This window comes from Chiroxiphia lanceolata, chromosome 2 (assembly GCF_009829145.1).
Source record: "Chiroxiphia lanceolata isolate bChiLan1 chromosome 2, bChiLan1.pri, whole genome shotgun sequence".
NCBI lineage: Eukaryota > Metazoa > Chordata > Aves > Passeriformes > Pipridae > Chiroxiphia > Chiroxiphia lanceolata.
The window spans coordinates 57017664-57033914 of record NC_045638.1 but is presented as its reverse complement, the minus strand read 5'-3'; the positions used below and the strand labels follow the sequence as shown (position 1 = coordinate 57033914).

General features: G+C 39.6%; 1 long non-coding RNA gene across 4 annotated transcripts in view; it reads left to right on the top strand.

Annotated features, from left to right (window-relative positions):
- Positions 1-14829, top strand: part of LOC116783192 — a 43198-nt gene extending 28369 nt beyond the window's left edge. For 3 of the 4 annotated variants that reach the window (XR_004355552.1, XR_004355554.1, XR_004355553.1), the window contains exons 4-8: positions 2075-6766; positions 7912-8012; positions 9159-9217; positions 9451-9658; positions 14426-14829. This is a non-coding gene — a long non-coding RNA (uncharacterized LOC116783192). The remainder of the gene's footprint in view (positions 1-2074; positions 6767-7911; positions 8013-9158; positions 9218-9450; positions 9659-14425) is intronic. The other variant, XR_004355555.1, reaches the window with a different exon arrangement.
- The last annotated feature ends 1422 nt before the right edge of the window (positions 14830-16251 follow it).

Genomic DNA, 16251 nt, shown 5'->3' with positions numbered 1-16251 from the left:
GCAGGAATGTGCATCCTTTGTTGTTGCCTTGTATACAACATTAATGCAACAGCTTCCACACCCTACTAGAAATACTTCACCTGATAGGTCTTAGCCCTGTATCTGATTTCTTTCTGGTAAATTCATCACCATCATCTTCCATTTGACTAGTTCAGCCAGGCTTATCTTCTTCTTAGCCATTTCTAGGTGTGTTACTATAAAGGATAGTTTGCTACTATGATGTGATGCTCCACCAAAACTCTTCTTGGAATTAAAGGGAAATTTGCTTGAGGAAAAGTATGAGAACAAGCTCCAAGGCTTGGCTGCAAGGAGCACATTGAAGTGGGAATCAATTTTACATTTATAAAATTTGTATTTGCAACAAAGTAATGTAAAATAATTGTAGTGCTGGCAGCCATGTTTTTTCCAAGATATTATTTAACTATGAATGTCACAATGCTTCTCCTGTGAACAGTATCAAGCACTCAGTGGCTGAATGGGAAAAAATAGTACATAAACTTAGAATTAAAAACTTCACTCTAAAATAGCTAAAAGCTGTATTCTTAGATTTACATGAAGCCTGTATTACTGTTTTCTGTCTTTTTGAGTTTTTAATTTTGAAATGTAGTGGTATTCTAAAATTTCAAGTCAGAAAGTATAAAAGTATTGTGAATGTGACTAGTTTATTATGAACTTTATAGGATCAAGATAACAAACAGTGATGATCTCCAACAGGTTTTTATACAGTAAAGGATGAGATTTATACAACAATTTCTTTATAGTTTTTACTAATTTTTTCCATGTTTTTAGCTAAGTGAAATAATATAAAATTCTGTTTAGTCTCTTTTGGTTTTTAATTTTAGTGTTTTATTTTACTAATTTTAGAAAAAAATGAGCATGCCTAGACATAGACCTCCTGTGCCATTTTAGAGCCCTGGGGGATCCCACCTGGTCTCTCACTGCCAGTTTAAAGGTGTGGTCTTTTGTCAAAGCTCAAAAGTCTCCTGTAGGTCCCACATCATGCCAACCCTGCACAGACATATCCTGGATACTCCAGGGTATTCTAGCAGGCATCAGGCACCTTGTTTTGGGCACCTGAATTTCTCCTTTAGAAAACTGCTGTAAAAGTTAATGTACCTCTACAAATGCTTAACAAAATTAAAGATACTACATCTGTGAAGGTAGTTCCATCTAAGGTGTTTGATTTCAGTTTAACAGGACATAGAGGCAGGAAAGTAATTTCATATCTGACAAGTACAGAGTTACTGCGTTCAACAGGATGCTGTCAAGAGTCTGTTTTGAATTACGGTGGCTGAGCTGAATCTGTGTGTGAATTGGGAGTTGCTATTGTTGAGACTATGCACCATGAAAGGTCCTGGGGCTTCTCATCAGGACCATAGGGGTTTGATATTCAAAACTGCTGGGAGTCTGGCTAAAGGAAGCTTGATTCTTCAGTTTGGGGCATGATGCAGGAACTAATCGTGCTGAGAAAGCCGTGATTTCAGGTACCAGGCACTTGATAGAAGTATAAAAAGCAATACTTGCATTGAAAATAAACTTGCATTGATTCACACAATTAGAAACTTATGTTAATCAGGTCCAATTTAAATGGTCCAGAGGGAAGTTAAAAACCTTGAATATTAGTTAGTGTAGTTATATACGAATTGTACACATGGAGTTGAGCATTTCTGAATTGCTATTTTATAACAAGAGCAATTCATTGTATTAATATATACAATTACATATTGTATGTATGAAACATATAATCATCTTAAAATAAAATTAAAGCTATTGGAAGGTAGCAAATTCTGCATAAAATTCACCACAGGCATATTAGGATTGTATAGACAGAGAACACTTTCCCATGGGCTTTTTTAAATCACTTACTAGCATTATGATTGAAAGGAATTTGGATTATTTTTACAGAAGTTAAAAAAAAGAAATGGTTACAGAAAAGGTCATGATGGAGGGTGACTTAGAAAGCAATTGTAAAATCTAATTTAGTAATGTACATTATTAGTTGTATGATTTGCGAGTGAAGTAGAACTGTTTTCATGTCCTTTTTTTTTTTAAAGTGTTTATCAATCTTTTTCAGGATGAACCCCCAAAGCATGGCTGTAATGTTGTTTGAAACAAAAATAGAACTCTCTTGGTGTCATTCTTTTCAGTGATCACTGGGAGTCTGAGCTTGAATGAAGGTGGAAGAAAATTCCTACAGAGAATTGGGAGTGGTTTGTCTCTTAAGAAGAGTAATGGCGTTTTTAATGCTTTCACCAATACCAGGACTGTGATAAAAGTTTATGGATTGAGAATTAATTGAAGATTGTGAAATGGGAAAGAATGCACATTATGGGCCTTGGAGAGCTACGACCTAAGCTCCTAGAATATCACTGGAGTTGATGGAAACATCTCCGATGACTGGGGTTTTTTTTAATATAATTTGCCAGCCCCTGTAGCCCTCCCCAGACAGACTGGGGAAATACATTCCTTTTATAATATTAGTCCAGGGGACTCAAGTATATTTCAGGTATGAATGATATAGTTGATGGAATTTGCTACAGAATTCAAACAAAAAAAAAAAGACAGTGGAAATTTGTACCTGTGTGTTGGTATATGTTTTAAAAATGTTTTTCTGCAGATAATGGGCTTATATCTAAACTTTGTTATTTGCAATATAAAGATTTACAGTTTTATATGTATAAATAATACATCTCTATGATAAAACATGAATGTTAATTAAAACAATGACTATAAGTATGTAACTATGTAAATATTGCCTAAATCCTGTGTGTAAACGTTACATAAACTGTTTCATTTCTAGGGGTCACTGAAAACACTTTAAAATTTTTACAGTTTTCTACACTTCCCCCTCCCTAGTTTTTAATATAATTGCAGGTTTAAAGTTAATCTGTCTATTAGTTTTTTGATATTTACCGTTGTGTTAAATTTTACTGAGGAACAATTTAGTTTGGGGAAACCATTGAATCTGTGGTTTATGTTGTTTGAACAAGAAGTCCCTGAGTATTTGTCCCAAATACCAACATTTTTACTACACTGGCACCTGTATATTTGTGGTCACCTGATGGCAACATATGCAAAGACTGTATACAGTGGCAGTGCCTCTTCCAGAGAATACTAGGAGGGAAACTGGATGTGCCGATGCACACATATTTGCTCTTCTAGGTGGAGGTATCATGTAGACAGCACTTAAATGACACTTTTTATTTCTGGATAAGATGAAGGTAAAAGATAGAAACCATTTGAAAGCCATTGCTTATGTCCCCTGAAACAGACTGAAAAGAATAGCTCCTCTGAGGCACAATTTTAAACTGAACATATACAGAGATGTGTCATTAGTAATTCTGAAAATGTGTTTACAGTGACTAGATAAAATATTTAGCCACCATTTAAATATTTAGTTCATACACAAATTTTAGGTGCCTACTACACTTAACATTTCCAATAACTGGTTTCATTAGAATTTTTAGTGATACAAATTAATAACAAAAGGCAGTAATACAGAGTGCTGTTATGAGGCCAAAATACATGTGGTTTAAATTTGAAGAATTAAATGTTAGCATTTCCCTATAGAGAAAGGTTATTTGGGCAGTGGTGTACTGACATTATCACCACCCACAGAGAAGGAGACCTGTTAATCCTATTGGTTAAGCAGAAATGCAAAAAAGGAAAAATGTAGGTCTAGAGGGTTTACTTGGTGTAAGTGAATCACACAGGAGAAATGCTGATACCCAAAATTGTCACAGTCACTTTCTTAGATGGTTAGAAAAAGAAATAAGCACAGGATATTTTTGTCAAGTTACAGGGTTTAGATTGCTTGCTAGGTAAAATCAGTCCTGGTTATTAATGTAGTGGAAAGTTAAATGATGATCATGGAAATATGATAAGTGCTGTCTGATAATCAGACAGAAATGATTTTCTGAGTCCATTAAGAATAATCCAAGGTGGTAACCATTCAGCTGAAGGGCTGCCTAAGAAACAAATGTGAAAGTGAATAAAATAAAGGAAAGTTTCCTTCAGAAAGGTGTTTCTGGACACTACCATGCTGCTTCTGGCAACTCATCTTTGATAAGATACAGGTAAGCAACAGCATTCATTCAGCAGAAAATAGTGCTATCTGTATCTGTGGATTTTGTTTAAACAATCATTAATAATAATCTTATGGGATCTAGCTAGAAACAAATCTATTAAAAATAACAGTTACTAATTTGCTACTATTAACATTAGTTAGTCTGACAGCTCTGGGATAGCTTCGTCTATTATTCCTGGAAGAAAACTACATAAAATTGGTGGTTAAGTAGTTTCATACAGACATGGTACTGCACAGAAAAGCTAGATATCAAATATCACTACATGTAGGAAGATCTTGTCGCTGGCCCTCAGTCTGATGGTTTTGAACATGGGCTGAGCTACCCCAGGCTACCAGTACTCTGCTCTTTGGCTTTGAAACTTCCGTGTGAGATATAGTTTCAACATGAAACTTCGAAATACAGTGGTTGACATCAGTTTTGGTTTGTTTGAAGCTAAAACTCAAAGCAAAACTCCTGGAGTGATAGAACTGTATGCAGCAAAATATAAGAAAATTAACACAAAACTTCTGCTAACTGAGCAAACTAGTTTCACTCAGCTCTTGAAATAACCCTTTCTGCAGATTCACTTTCAATTGCCACATGTGTGAGATGTCAAAAAATGAGTTGGTTTCACAACCCCGTGGCACAGATGAATGTCACAGCTCTAAGGCTCACTCTCTGTTCTTGTCTTCATTCTCTGTCTTGGTTGATACTTAAGACATCTGCAAGAGATGAAATTTTCTCAGCCCCAGGTTAGTTACGTTCATTTGTAAAACAAGAGATTTGAGGTAAGACCCGAATTCCAGTCTGTATGTTTTTATAGTTGTATCCAGCACTGAGAACTCATTTCCCAAATCTGTGACAATGCTCTACATGGCTCTGAGTCCCAAAATGACAGGAGCCACTTCATCACTGGAGGTCATTCAAGGATCATGTGTTTTAAGTCAAAACCTGGTATTCAGAGATGCTGAACACCTGCTACTCTTCCTACCTAGTACGGGAGCTGCAGGAGCTCATGCCCCTGTGAAGATCAGACCCCTCATCCCAATGTGCTCTTATTCACAGTGGGGTAATGAACAGTCTTCTGCTCTGCTTTCAGTTTTTGTAAAATTTTAGTGTAACAGGCTTGAAACAAAGTGATGAACTGCAGTGAGATTGTCATGACGGCATCTGGGATTAAGTTTTTTTTTTGGTAGCTGATACAGTGCTGTGTTTTGGATTTAGTATGAGAATAATGTTGATAGCTCACTGATGTTTTAGTTGTTGCTAAGAAATGCTTACTCTGAATCAAAGACTTTTCACTGTCTCCTGCTCTACCAGTGAGTAGGTGCACAAGAAGCTGTGAGGGAGCATAGCCAGGACAGGTGACTCAAACTGGCCAAAGTGATATTTCATACCATAATATCAAATAATCAGTGATCTGGTGCATATGTATTTTGGTTATTCACATGTTAACATTTCATGGTGAACTGATAACTAGAAACGTGCAAGGGGAATGGTTGTAGTTCTAAGGGTATCTTGAACTACAGCCCATAGGCTGATTCACGCAAGTTACACGAGAATTATTGTGAGTGGAATTTACAATATAATGGCTCACCTTTGCACAAGAATGAATTTTGTATCGTGTGAGTATATGTTACGAAGAAAAAAAAAACACTGGGCTGTTGGTGGGACACAAATATTATGTGACTCTGAATCTCACTTGGTATTTTAAACTATGAGAGTTTAGATTTGAGTCATCTTAACTTTTAAGTAGGAGATATATATACATATATAGCATACAAGCTGTAAGCAAGGCTTCTGTTTTGGTGCTATTTTCCCCTCAAATCGCAGATTTGGTTCTCTGTTGCTGAAAATCATTATAGCCTTAATGAAAAGTCAGAAGTCAGATTAATTGCTTCCAAAATTTGAAAAGAAACCTGAACTAGAAAGCTGAACAGTCTTCTATTTTCTTCTTCTCTGTTTGACCACTTTGATATTCAGAGCCCTTGGGCCACCAGACCATGTTACATCCCTCTTTCACCCCTACTTCTCCACGGTGCTTCCTGCATGGAGCTGGTTTTAGAATTTACCCAATCTCTAATTTGTCCTGTCAGAGCACTCAGCAGCATCTAATCTTTCATTAGAGGCAGAAACTTTGTTAGCACTGCTCAAAGTGCATCTTTAACCCAAGACCTTTATTGGAAAACTCCACTAGTCAGAGCAAGAGCTGGAGAAGACAGCCCATGGGTGCCTGCTGGCAGCCCCAGAGTCACATGTGGGGAAAAGTTATTTTTCTTCCTTTTTTCCTTTTAATTCAACACTTGACTTAAACATCCATCTAGCCAAGCTATGCAGAGAGTGACCTGCTGAACAGAAGACTGTAAGGTAGGATTAGAGGCTCCACTTAAGAGAAAATCTGCTTCAACCTAGAGAACAATCCCACCACAAATAAAATTAACTTTAAAAGTAATGAGATTTTCCACTGTTAACTTAATAGCAGCAAACCACATGCTCTAAACAATGTTCTAATTTATTTTTTTTTTTAAATAAGGACTCATTTTTAGTAACAAACCCCAGACTATTAGACCTGCCATTTTTCCACTGCTGGAAGAAAACCTGGACTCTTACTGAGCTGTATGGTGAATATCTCAGAGATATTTGAATCTACTACTAATAAAAAGGCCTCTAAAATGCTAGCATGGAGGAACGCATTTAAGGTAGAAGAAATGGAAAAAGTGGGAAAAAGAAGAAACACCTCTTTGATCTTTAGCTCTGTTATTTTTTAGATTATATTTCTTCTGAACTTCCAAAATCTTCATTAACAAACGAGCTTTCTTTTAAAAAGTATTAAGTTATCAAAACATTTGCCAGGTTCTAGTATTAAATCCTAGCAGTCAGCAGTGTTTAAGTTCAGCCATATCATTTTGCTGAGTAAGTTATGCTAAAACTTAAAGTTTTCCCCTTGAAATGATCTTTCCAAATGAGATTGATATTGTGAGAAAAAAAAAGAAAAAAGAGAAGAACGCCTTCATCATGAGGAATTATGGAATTAATTTTCTTTATATACTCTGTTTGCACAAGACATTTTTGTTAACTCTTAATAAAATACCATTCAGCTGCTACTTCATTGTTTTTATCCTGGGACCAATACAACATTGTCATTATTGGATATAAAGTGCTGTAAAAACAAATCTAATTTGTTAAGTTTATTTTGATAAGAAATAAATATAAAGGTAGTGCATAGTTTGTACAGTGCTGCTATCATAGGACTCCTGGGTATAATTTATATAAAGAAAATAAAAAAGCATACATAACTTTCTAGTTGATTTCCTTTAACAGGGCTAATTGAAAACAGTTTCTGTTATTTAAAAGTAATTTATTTTAAATATACTTTTTAAAACAAAGTTCTTATTGATATCCATTTTAAGTATAATATTATCTCAGTGTGGGATACAAGTAAAAGGTCAAATCTTGTAGGAGTTTTCTGTATGACTCAGTTCTGATCATAGATAAACTTATCGGGGAAACCAAATTAGTTAACCTTTTCAGTACCGAAAGCTTGTTTTAACAGGCTACGATTGTTTCTTTCACAAATACAGCAGTTCAAAGCTTATACTTTTGTTCTGAAACATGAAAAAGAGAGTGCTAATTTCCCTTTTTTCTCTGATAAAGGGCAAAGGCTCATGATTTTAACATGAAATTAGACTTGTTGAGGTTCAGTATGATGCTCAATAAGCAATACACTATGAATTTTTACTCAAGAACTGCTGTGCTTAGTGGTAGAGAAACAGATGCATTTTTAAACTTTGCTTATGTCTGTAATTTATGGACATTGTTAAAGGATATATTTTTTCTTGCCCAGTAGCAATATCCATGTGTATGGATCTGATTACTGGAGCACTGAAAGACAAGATGGCTGTAGGCGGCACATCTCTAGAAATGAGCCTCTTTCCATATGGCTTGGTAGGTTGTTCAGTTCCTGTCTGGTTAACTGGTTTGCGATGTTTCTCCGAAGTCCCGTCAGCTCTGCTTCCTCCCTTGTTTCCATTGCAGCAGCACCAACTATTCAATGACTTGGGTTGTTTCAATACACACAATCAAACTCAACACCAGCAACTGCCCTTCTTTCTTAAAGCCAAGTCCAGAGTGGTTGAAAGGCTTTAATGGACTTCAGCTCTGGGACCACACTCATGTCTGAGAAAAACTCTCACAGATGTTGATGAACTAAAGCCGTCTTCAAGGCCTTCATGCAATCTCACCTCTATCAGCATGATTTAATGTGGAAGCTGGGGCACAGTTTGACTCATGGAGGGTTTTGTTTGCAAACTTACTCCTACCACCTTTACTAATTTTGCATAGTATTTACACTCACTGACTTGTGCGAAGAAGTTGTGCTGAAAGGGATTAAAAATGGTGAAGTCTCTCTCCTGGAGAGCTGCATTTCAGACAGTATCAGGTGAAGATCTTTTGAGACACAGATGTTAATGATATTTCTAATATTCAGTGGAATAAACACATTAAAAAGATCCAAGAGTGAAGATATCTGGACATCTAGTTTTGAAGGTCAAAGAATGTTGAGCATTAGCTGAGCTGTAGGAGTATACTGATTCTGCACAGTGAAAAGTAAAAAAAAAAAGGTCTGTAAGGCATGTCCCAAGTTGAACTCTCATGGGCTTGGAGTGGAAATTTTGTCAGGCCTGTTCATATGCAGTAAAACATTCATCTCATGCTGGTAGTGGCAATGAACATTTTTTTTCTTCCATAATTTACAAAATATGCTCAAGTAGGTAGTTAAAGCATTTAAATTCTTCCATGAATGGAATAATTTGACATGGTATTTTCTAAGCAGAGAAATAACTGGCACTTGGGGAATTGCTTTGTCACTCTCACAAAATGTAATTTCTTCCAAATGGGCAAAATAATGCAATTATCTGGACAGATAATGCAGCACACTTGGCGTACATGGTCAGTGAAGATAGTCTTTTATTTCATGATTGCTTTGGAAAACTTGTTGGATCACTTTTAATTATTAAAAGAGCAAATTCATTGTTTCTTTGTGGACTAGTCATGCTGTATAGTATTTTCTTTTTTTGTTCTATTTAAATTTAGATTGTTATTCATACTTCCTGGCAGTGGTTAGAAGAGGAGGATGACTGAGAATTTAGTAGGTGAGTTAATCTCATTTTTACTGTATTTCAAGAGCCACCCACTTTCCCTTCATATGGCTTGACACCAAGAAGTTCTTACAAGTTTTGCAGAGTGAGACCAAAGTTTTGTCCTTCTGCATCCCTCCAGCTTCTCTTCTGCCTTGTTTTTGCTACTACCCTTCACTCTTCTTCACTTTTAGCCCTTCTCACCAGTCCAAACACTTGGGTCACCTCCACACGTCTTCTGCCTGCAGATGCCTGGTGGGGCTGACAGTGGTCGTTTGAGGTCAGGGAGTCAGTAGAGAGTGATTAGGTGGCTGCTGACTCAACAGGGTGAAGCCGAGAGGTCCTCAGCAAAACCACATCTGTAGCCCCATACCCTGAAAATGAGCATGCCCTTAATGTCCGCAAGGAATCCTTCGAACATCAGGACTACTGAAACTTAGTGGATTTGTCTAACAGGTGAGCACAAAGAGGTGTTGAAGCCATTCTCCCTATTGAAGTGTTACAGCTTCCTCCCCCTATAGTGGGTGTCAGGGGGCACAATAACATGAAGGTTCATACCACAGCTCCACTTTCAGCCTGAGTGCTTGTAGAGCTTGTGTGTGGGTATCCTCTCTTCTATTTGGCCAATTATTTTCATGCTGCTTTTAGAAATGCTGGTAACTTTGAGATATTTGGCTTCTTTGGCAAAGGAGTTCAGCAACTTTTCAAAGGGGAAAGAAACAGATGTGCCCATGCAGACACTAAAACTGCCTTACAAAACAGCGATAAGTTATAGACAACAGAGAAATCTTTTTGGTGTTCTTGCACTAGTGGTTACACTAGCCCTTAGTAAGGATTTTCAGAAGGAAATTAGCTCTAGTTGTGGTGTCTCTGCATGTTTCTGACTTACACTGAAAGATGGTTGAAACAGGCCTGGGATATGCTACCAGTCTCATTGTCTGAGATAATGAGAATAAAGGAGATTGCACATGGCTCAATGCATTGTTTAACAGGTATATTAAAAAGCTGTCCTGATGTCAGAGAAGTATACAAGTCCTCTGTGATAAATCTTCCTGGTGCACCTCACAGCTTGTGAATTCTGCTGTACACTCTCCACTGCTTCCATTCCTAAAAAAAAGCTCATTGTCCTGAGACTTTTAAATAAAACACTGCCAAAATGTGGCATCTTTAAAGTCCCCATTTAGCAAGGGGCTGGAGAGGTCATTCCTCTCTCCGCTGCCATACTGGATCATGGGTGTTCAACAAGCATGACTGCCTTGCTTGGGGAAAGAGTTTCCAGGTTTTAGCAGTAAAACGTGCAGGATTTAAAAGTCCAGAAGTGACAGTTTTGAGCTAGAGAAAGGTTATCTCGTTTTTCCCCTAAATATGTCTGTTGGTCTTGGGAAAGATGTTGCCTCTTTCCACAAACCTCACCACACTTACAGCCCTAGACTATCTTGGCTGCAACAACAGTAAAAATTACCTTCAGCTTTTTATTTTCTTTTCCATTTCAAGCCCTCTAAATTATATGTTGACATTCTCACTGCAAGCTGAAGAGCAATATATTTCACAATATTACTGTCTTCATGTGGGACACGTGGCGTGATGTTGAGGAATATGCCCAGAGCAGTGTGACGTGGACTTCACCTGCAGCCAGGTACAAGGAGCGAAAGTTGCAGCAGCTGCCAAAGGAAGGGTTCATAAAAGAGTTGAACACTTTGAATCAAAAAGGGAGAGCTGTGAGTGTTTTCAAGGATCAGGGCTTCAGCTTTGTGCAAATTTGGAGTATCTCTCACTGATAAAGAAATCAGCCTTTTTGATTGAAGTGATAAAAAATTGAATGAAGGTTTCTGCTTCCCTGCTTCCCAGTGCCTCACAGGCCTGATTATGGGTGCCTATCATTAGTGATTATGGACCTGAAACCTTTCCATAATTACTGTGGTTGCAGTTCTGCAAACAGGAAGCAAGAGTGAGATATGATCACTGAGCGTGGTCTTATGTTGTCTGTGGGTTGTGTGGTCTTCTCTAAAGGTTGACTGAACACAGTGTCCCACCATGGCTGATTTTTCTTTGCAATGTATTATCTCTAAGAAAGCTGAAGCTATACAATTCACCCGTTGCCCTACTGCTACATTTTTATGTTCTGAGAACAACAACAAAAAAATCAGTCTCTAATGTGCTCTTTGACTCATTACCCAGCTGCAGAAAGTGCTTCAGTATGCAAGTACAGGAGATGTGTTTGTGTCTGGTCATCTCTGGAATGCTTAGCCGCTGAGTGAGTGGCTGGGAAACTCTTGTGGATGGCTGTGCCAATGATGACCTGCCAGCACCAACAGCCTGATCTCTGATGATGGGGAGGGAACATGGGAGCCTCTGCAGTGCTGAGAGTCTGTGGAATGCTAGGCCTATGAATCTGGAAGGATGCTCCATACCAGGATCTCTTGGTATTTGCTCAAGTCCCTTAGCGCCTTACAACTGGCATTCAGCAGTTTGCAGGATTAGGCTTCTGCTGGCTGGAGAGAAAAAACCTCATTTGTGCAGGATTTCTGTGTATGCAAAAGGCCTGCTAGAAAAATGGTGCAATTAAAATGATCACACATGTCCTTCACTTTAGGAAAAGGGAGCTCTAAGTGAGAGCATGTGTGCTCCAACTCTGGGGCTGAGAAAATGTCAGTCTGATGTGCTTGGGAAGTTCATATTGATACAAACAGGGAGGCTCCCTGCTGCCCACAGATTTCCCACATAAAAGTCCTACTGGTAGCCGTGGGAACTTAGCAGCAGCCACGCTGTGGCTAAAGTCACCACTCTAAAAATGTAGTGAAATTAATGTTCATAAAGTGAAATACATGCCACAAGAATGAAGATGATCTGATTCACAGCCAAAATTACATGAGTTCTGGCACAAAAAAAAAAAAAAGGAATTAAATTTTGCAGTTACTCTGCCTTTAGGAAGAGATCACTGGTAAATCTTTACAAAGTTCCTTTGAGACGAAAAACTTGGCTTTTCTCAAATCAATTTGTTGCACCAAAACACGCCCGCCTCTCCTGAGCGGTGCCCACGATGTGACACTGGTCATTCGGCCCTGTGGAAAGGGCCCATCCTGTGCTGCACAGTGGCCCCTAGTGAAACTGAGTAGTTTGTTCCAGAGTCTGCAAAAAAATTTCCAGCGGCTGAGTTGTTACCAATTTCAGTTCCGCCTTCTGATCTGACTCTCATCTCACTCAAATTATGCCATTTGCTTTGTGTATTTTTAAGACAAATAAAAAAACCTCATGGGAGGATATGATGGACAAACAGACATGTCCCAGTGTAAATTGAGCATGAACCTGGGACCAGGAGGCAAAGGTGAAACTAGGAATAATGCAGCTTAGCAGTATCATTTAGCACCATTTTCAGTTTGAAGTTCCCTTTTTTGACTTTTTCTGCTCTGTCTGCCATAAGGAGAGGGGACAGCTATGCTGGCTGCCACTCTTGTTACTAGAATTTGGATTTGTGTGCTGCATCTCTGTTTCAATTACAAAGACTCATTCTCAAACAGGTACTCTTGTCCTTTGCAGCATTTTATTTCTTGCGCCACAAGGACCTGAAGCATCAGATCTGTAGACAAAGCATTGAATGAGGCTCTCTCTGTCTGTCCATTTTCCTTGATTTTCCAGGAGAGATGCTACAAAGCGACAAGCATCACCCTCCCTTAGCTCCTCACGGTGTTCCTGCCGCCACCATGCTGTCTTGCAGATCAGCAGCAGTAAAAACCACCTTTGGAAGGAGGCGACAGCTGGCTACTGCGCTCACTGGGCAGAAACTACCTTCCCATCCCCACCCCCGTGCCAGCAACAGCTTATGACAGCAGCACTCTTAAAAGTAAAACAGGAAATGATTTCAGTAGGGGATGTGGTGGCTGACAGAGAAAAGTGGGGTAGGTCTGAAGTGCAGTTGTTCTTTCAAGTAAGCACCAGGGCCCCACAGAAAGGTTGCAGGGGAATGAATGTTGGTGCAGTCTTTCATGTGGCAGAGGGATCTGTGCTTGTTTTTGTTGTTGCTGCTGCCAAAACCCGTTGTGGTGGCTGTCCTCGTGACTGGGGTCTGAATGCTGCTGGTTGCGGTACAGCAGCATGTTGCTGCAGCTGCGTGGTCCCAAGGTGCTGTCAGCACACACTCACTAACTGTGTGGGCATTGTCCAGTGGTCTGGCCTGCATTTGGACCACCATAATAAGCCCTTGACTTCAACATCTTAGCTACTTCCTCGCATTAACTACAGCTGGGATGGTATTTGTGCTCTGGCCAGTGAATAACTCACTTGCCCACCACATTCCAGTATGAGATACTGTTTTGGTCTAATGCCTGAAGGAAATACCTACATAACCTGCTATTTCTTCTAAGAAGAACCTTTAGTGTTTGATTGAATTATTGAATCAGGAGGCTTCAGGTGTCCCAGCCCTACATGTTGCTGAGAGCTCCTCATCCTCCCTGTTTTCTCCTGGGGGGATCAGCTGGAAGGAAGAAGAGGTCTGAGTGAGTGCTGATCCAGAAAGGCTGAGCAGTCAGAGCCTCTCAGGCTAAAAGATGCTTCTTGGTCTCAGAAAGCTGAGTGTTTTCTTGGAGGTAATGTCTCGGGCTTTGAAATGCACTTTTGGTCTGCTTCCACCAGCTTTGCATTTATTTCTCTCACCATCTGAGTTAACTGTTTTTTTTCCTGCAGCATTCAAATGCTTGAAAAAAAGGTTCAAATCCCTCTCTGCCTTCAAACACAAACATACCATATCTGGGTCAGTAAGTCCCTGACCTCCAAATTGGTGGAGGTTGACAGAGTATATCATGGTAGTTTTATTATAGACTTGCCCTCATCCTGTACTCTTCTCATCTGCTATTGTCAGCTTTAGAGATGGGATATTGGGCTAGAGGAGCCTTTGCTCTGACCTCTTATGGATGTTTTTATTGTCTTTTGTCTTTATCTGGGGCCTCTGGAGGCTAATAAAGATTTTGTACATAAAAAGAAATCATTGTGATCCAAGAAGAAGTTGTGAGCATAGGAGGGCTCTCCCAGCCTGGTGCTCCCTGGGAGCAAAGGTCTGATAAGAGAAGTGGGTGTCTGGCAAGCACTGATAAAACAACTTCCAAAGTCTTTCAGTTGCTAGATAGATGGTCCTCAGTGGGTAATGAAAATAACTCTTTCTGGACATTTCCTATCATACAGTTTAGGATTTGATAATTTCATACAATTTATCATTTGGTTTTCTTCTAGCATTGACCCACAGGCCTCATTGGAAAAAGCAGATCTCTCTTTTGGCTTCTTAGTTGGCTTCTTCAAGGGATACAGACGTCACCAAAGTAGACCTGTGTCTCCTTTGCCAAGCCCTGAAGGCCTGCTGAGAAGCACGAGTACTGGTGCTTGTTGTTTACTGTTATCTAAATGGAGCAACTCCAATATCACAAAGCTGTGCATGGGTGTCAGGCTCCCTGAGACACAAGGTGTCTGTGCTGCCACTGGGTATGAGCTCTGAGATATCTTCACTGCACCAGGAAATACCAAGAGGGTTTTGAGACAGCAGAAAAGCATCTGCAGAGGCTCTTCTGTGAGCTCTGTTTTCTCTTTTGCCTGCCTCTCCTCTCTGTTGGGTTGGAGGGAGCAAGTGGGATAGAAATCCTTTGTGTAACTCTGTTTTCCTTTCCCCTTTTCAGTTTGCTTTTAAAAGACATTTCTAGGTAAGGTAGAGCAGCCTTATGGCTGAGAAAAGACCTCAGCCAGACAACGAGGAAGTCTTGCCCAGCTGGCCCCAAGACCTAACCTGTGCCTGCCTCTCTTTGGGGGCAGCAGAACTGCTTTGCCACATGAAGACAGAGGAAAGAAGAAGGATGAATATTTTGGTGTGAAAAAAGCCAATAATCATCAGACAAAGATTTTAAAAAATCCTGTCCATTTTCCCATCTTCCCTCGCTCTTCCAAGCCTAGAAGAATCCCCTTCAGTACGTCATTAAGCCTGTAAGTCCTATTCTCTTTTTAGTTAGATGTTGCAGAAGGGTTTAGAGCTACGGTTTCCCAGTCCTGCACTGAAGCTGCTTAACCTTGCATTGTTGTGATCCCCATGTCCTGAGCTGCAGCTTCAGTATTGACAGTTGTAAAGAAGATCTTATTTTTAAAATCAGACACCCATTCATGTTTTGTGCACTCCCAAAATAGACCTGAAAACTCAGATCTCTCTGTGCCCAACCCTGCCACCCCGTTCCCTAAAGGGCCACAGCCCTGCCTCTGCAGCCAGAGTACATCACCAGCATGGAAAATTCAGTAGGTCTCACCAGTTACCCGGGGAAGGAAAAAGGTTTCGCTTGCACAGTGGGTGCTTTCCTGCATATTGTGTCCCTTTAAAAAACCCCGGCACTTTAATCGGAATGAACAAAGTGTATGGTCCTGCTTAAAGGCTTTTTAAGTGACACAACTTAAGAAGAGTCAACAGTTTGTTTTATGTTATTCAAGTGTCAATGCAATATGCAGCCTGAAAAAAACCAATTCACAGTGAAAAATGCTCCCTTGATCACAGGATCAGTTGAAATGGCTGGTGGGGATTCTGCTATGAAACCAGAAAACACCTCAGAAGCTAACCTGTGAGAGTGTCAAACTCTTGTAGAAAGTTAAGGTATCTAAATATAAGTACGTGCTTTCAAAACTGCTATGGCTGACTGTTCATGCATCTCACTTGCTTAATCTGTGGGGATCCTTTTTTACTCATTCAGTGAGGGAGGCAAAGATCACTGAAGCCAATAGAAAGATGCAGAGTGATTTCAGGATGTTTTAGGTGAGGTCATGCAGTTTGCTCCCTCTGACTGCCAGTATCCTTGGGTCTTGCTGTTATCCTTTGGTGGCCTCTACAGCTGCTATAGCAGTTTCTGAATTGCAGTGAGATGATGCAGTTCTCATGGTTCATGTTTTTGTGATGCCTGCCCCAGCCCCAGCCCCCTCACACCAAAAACCAGGGACTTCTACAAATGTGGCTGAGAGAATCTCTCCACTGATGGCAGTCCAAGTAGACCTGGAAATGAAGACGTTGAACTTTTTTTGGTAACAAAAACTAA